A 4,611-nucleotide genomic window follows, 5' to 3' on the forward strand; every position below is an offset into this window, starting at 1 on the left:
AGCCCACACAGGAGTTAGGGGACAGTTTACAAGCTCACTTTCTACTCCTCTATCTATCTATCTATCTATCTATCTATCTATCTATCTATCTATCTATTTTAGAGAGAGAGGAAGGGAGGGAGAGATAGAGATAGACAGAAATATTAATCTGTTTCTTCATTCTTTTTTTTTTTTAATTCATTTTAGAGAGGGGAAAGAGGAAGAGAGAGAGAAGAGGGGAGGAGCAGGAAGCATCAACTCCCATATGTGCCTTGACCAGGCAAGCCCAGGGTTTCGAACCAGTGACCTCAGCATTCCAGGTCGATGCTTTATCCACTGCACCACCACAGGTCAGGCTGATCTGTTTCTGTATGTGCCCTGACCAGGAGTCAAACCAGCAACCTTTGCATACCTGGATGATGCTCTCTAAACAACCATCCAGCCAAGGCTCCACTCTGCTTCTTATCTTTATGAATGAATAGGCAAGTATGGAGCATGTGGATGAGACTTTGAACATGTCACTTAACTTCTCTGTGCCTTATTTATTTATTTGTTTGTTTGTTTGTTTTTACAGAGACAGAGAGAGTCAGAGAGAGGGATAGATAGGGACAGACAGACAGGAACGGAGAGAGATGAGAAGCATCAATCATCAGTTTTTTGTTGCGACACCTTAGTTTTTCATTGATTACTTTCTCATATGTGCCTTGACCGTGGGCCTTCAGCAGAAGAAGTAACCCCTTTGCTCTATCCAGAGACTTTTGGGTCCAAGCTGGTGAGCTTTTTGCTCAAGCCAGATGAGCCCGCACTCAAGCTGGTGACCTTGGGGTCTCGAACCTGAGTCTGCCAAATCCCAGTCCAACGCTCTATCCACTGTGCCACTGCCTGGTCAGGCTGTGCCTTATTTAAATGGAGATTGCAACGGTCCTTACTTCAGGAAGTTATATGCAAATAAAATGTTAATACATGCATCATTTTTAGCACAGTGCTTGGCACATGAAAAACACCATCTAAATGTTGACTATTACCAAGTTTTATTATCTGCGTCTAAGTCACCCAGTGACGACTCCTGAGAATTTCAGTATGGCTGGCTGCTACAGGACCATCCTCACCTGTGCCTAGAGAGTTAAGTTCCTGGTCCAAGTCCCATAGGAAGGCGGGAAGGTGGGCAGACCCAGTGTTGAGGAGGTTGGACTGGGTGAGTTGAAGCTCAGTGGAGTCACAGGCATGGGCATCCCCCCTTCCAATCATTGTGTGTTTTCAGGGCCCCCTGGCAGATGGCTGCGTCCAGGATGCTCACGGGCTTCATCCCCACAGTGTTAATAGAGTAGCCAGAGAGCGTTGTTTGGACAAAAAAGCTATATATGAGTTGGCTAATTGATTTGGAAAACTGTGTATACTCGTTGTCAAGAGTCTGAATCCCAGCCCTGGCCAGTTGGCTCAGTGGTAGAGCATCGGCCTGGCGTGCGGAAGTCCCAGGTTCAATTCCCGGCCAGGGCACACAGGAGAAGCGCCCATCTGCTTCTCCACCCCTCCCCCTCTCCTTCCTCTCTGTCTCTCTCTTCCCCTCCCGCAGCCAAGGCTCCATTGGAGCAAAGATGGCCCGGGCGCTGAGGATGGCTCTGTGGCCTCTGCCTCAGGTGCTAGAATGGCTCTGGTCGCAATACAGTGACGCCCCAGATGGGCAGAGCATTGCTCACTGGTGGGCATGCTGGGTGGATCCCGGTCGGGCGCATGCGGGAGTCTGTCTGACTGCCTCCCCGTTTCCAGCTTCAGAAAAATACAAAAAAAAAAAAAAAAAAAAGAGTCTGAATCCCTCTGTAGGTATGGTTTTCTTTTCTTTTTCCTCTTTCTCCCCCCCACCCCAGATCCACTGCACTAGTTCTCTGGGAGTCTTGAGGATCAAAGAACCATGGGGAGCCCTGGCCGGTTGGCTCAGCGGTAGAGCGTCGGCCTAGCGTGTGGAGGACCCGGGTTCGATTCCCGGCCAGGGCACACAGGAGAAGCGCCCATTTGCTTCTCCACCCCTCCACCGCGCTTTCCTCTCTGTCTCTCTCTTCCCCTCCCGCAGCCAAGGCTCCATTGGAGCAAAGATGGCCCGGGCGCTGGGGATGGCTCCTTGGCCTCTGCCCCAGGCGCTAGAGTGGCTCTGGTCGCAACATGGCGACGCCCAGGATGGGCAGAGCATCGCCCCATGGTGGGCGTGCCTGGTGGATCCCGGTCGGGCGCATGCGGGAGTCTGTCTGACTGTCTCTCCCTGTTTCCAGCTTCAGAAAAATGCAAAAAAAAAAAAAAAAAGAACCATGGGGAAAAAGATCATGGGGTCCTGGGACCAAGGTGATACTTCCCACTGAGCTCCAGGAGCATCCGGAAAGAACTGTTCATCACAGGAGATTTTAAGTTTCAAATGAGCTCTAGGGAAAATCCGCTTGGCTGGCTTGGAAGACGTTAGGCTCTCATTTGTCCGCTCTGATTAATGAGACCAGCTCTCTCGTGAGTTTTACGCAAACGGAAATGCCTTCAAGGGCCAGACAGGTTAATTAGTGAGTGAAGTGAGCAGGGGGATTGGCACACGGGGGACAGCTGAGGGATGGAAGGAGCAGCCACTGTTTGGTGCCAGATGTTCCCATTTGGAAAGATGGACCCAGTGGCCAGATGCTCTGAAGGTTCTAGAGAAGCCAGAAATCTGGATTTCTTTACATGAAATCTCCCAATGTTAAAATGTTTGCTCTGCCTGACGGGTGGTGGCACAGTGGCTGGAGTGTTGAGTTGGAATGCTGAGGTTGCTGGTTTGAAACCAGGGCTGGTCTGGTCAAGGCACATACAATAAGCAACTACTATGAGTTGATGCTTCCCACTCCTTCTCCTCCATTTCTCTCTCTCTTTAAAATCAATACATAAAATCTTTAAAAAAAGTTTGCTCAAATATTCTTGATCTTTAAAATTTTTTTATTATGAAAAATTTCAAACATACAGAAAAAGTGACAGTATGAGGAACACTCACATTCAAATATATTCATCATTCATTTATCACTTTTAATATTTTGCCATATTTATTTCACCTGTTTTTCTTCTTAAATATTTTACTGTAAAATATTTTCATCTTTAAATACTTCACTGTCATTTCAAAACATATTTTCCTAAATAGCTACAATAATACTTAAGAAAATGAACAAGTCTCTTGTTTTTATTTAAATTTCTTTCACTATCCCCAAAATGACATTTTTTTTAAGCAAGAAGAAGGGAGATAGAGACAGACTCCTGCATGCGCCCCAACTGGGATTCATCTGACGACTCCCGTCTGGAGCCAATGCTCAAATCAACTGCGCTATCCTCAGTGCCTAAGGCTGATGCTTGGGCCACCCGAGCTATCCTCAGCACTCAGGTCTGACACTTGAACTAATTGAGCTACTGGTTGTAAGAGGGGAAGAGAGAAAGAAGAGGGAGGAAGAGGGGAAGAGAAGTAAATGGTCACTTCTCATGTGTGTCCTGACTGGGGATCGAACCCAGGATGTCCACACACTGGCCTGATGCTCTATCCACAGGGTCCCAAAATTACTTCTTTAGATAGATTGTTCAAACCAGAATTCAATTAAGGGATCAAGAAGTGGCTTCAGTTGTTATGTCTTAAGTATCTTCTTTTTTTTTTTTTAGGTTTTTTTATTTATTGATTATAGAGAGAGGAGAGAAAAAAGGTAGGGGGTGGGGAGTGGAAGGTATCAACTCATAGTAATTGCTTCTCGTATGTGCCTTGACAGGGCAAGCCCAGTTTTCAAACTAGCAACCTCAGCATGACAGACTGACGCTTTATCCACTGCGTCATCACTGGTCAGGCTGTCTTAAGTAGCTTTAATCTAGAAAAGGTCCGTCCGTACTGGTCTGTCTTGTTACAGTTTCGTGTGCTTTTGCTGACATTGATTTGAAGAACTCAGACAAGCGTCTTGTTGAGTGGCCTGCCTAGATACGTCTGATTCTTTTCTTATGGTGGCCTTTGTACCCTGCATTTCCTGCAAACTGGAAGTCAGATCTAAAGACTTGATTAAATTTAGGTTGACATTTGGCAGGAACATCCCCCAGGTGCTGCTGACTTTGCCTGTAGATGCTTTGGAGCACGGGAACTCTCTCTTCAGCTCCAGATGAGGCTGGCCTGACATGCTTTCTGAGCTAACCACAGTAACACCTCCTTTTTTTGTGTGTAGTCAAATATACTTAACATAAAATTGACCATATTAACAAATTTTTTTTTTTTTTTGCCTGACTAGGTAGTTGGCGCAGTGGATAGAGCGTTGGACTGGGACACAGACGACCAGGGTTTGAAACCCCAAGGTTGCCGGCTTGAATGAGAGCTCACTAGCTTGAGTGTGGGGTCGCTGGCTTGAGCATAGGATCATAGACATGACCCCATGGTCGCTGGCTTGAGCCCAAATGTCACTGGCTTGAAGCCAAGGTCCCCGGCTTGAGCCCAAGTCTCTGGCTTGAGCAAGGGGCCACTCACTCTGCTGTAGCCTCCAGGTCAAGTCACATGTGAGAAAGCAATCATTGAACATCTAAGGTGCCGCAACAAACAATTGATGCTTCTCATCTCTCTCCCTTCCCGTCTGTCTGTCCCTATGTGTCCCTCTCTCTGACTCTCTC

At 47.0% G+C, this 4,611-nt stretch overlaps 1 long non-coding RNA gene across 1 annotated transcript; it reads left to right on the forward strand.

Moving 5' to 3' along the window:
* The first annotated feature begins 249 nt into the window (after nt 1-249).
* On the forward strand, nt 250-4,611 carry LOC136310492 (uncharacterized). Its single transcript, XR_010726575.1, has 2 exons — nt 250-329; nt 4,239-4,611. It is a non-coding gene; the product is annotated as an uncharacterized lncRNA (long non-coding RNA).

Source organism: Saccopteryx bilineata, chromosome 7, assembly GCF_036850765.1.
Source record: "Saccopteryx bilineata isolate mSacBil1 chromosome 7, mSacBil1_pri_phased_curated, whole genome shotgun sequence".
Taxonomy (NCBI): Eukaryota; Metazoa; Chordata; class Mammalia; order Chiroptera; family Emballonuridae; genus Saccopteryx; species Saccopteryx bilineata.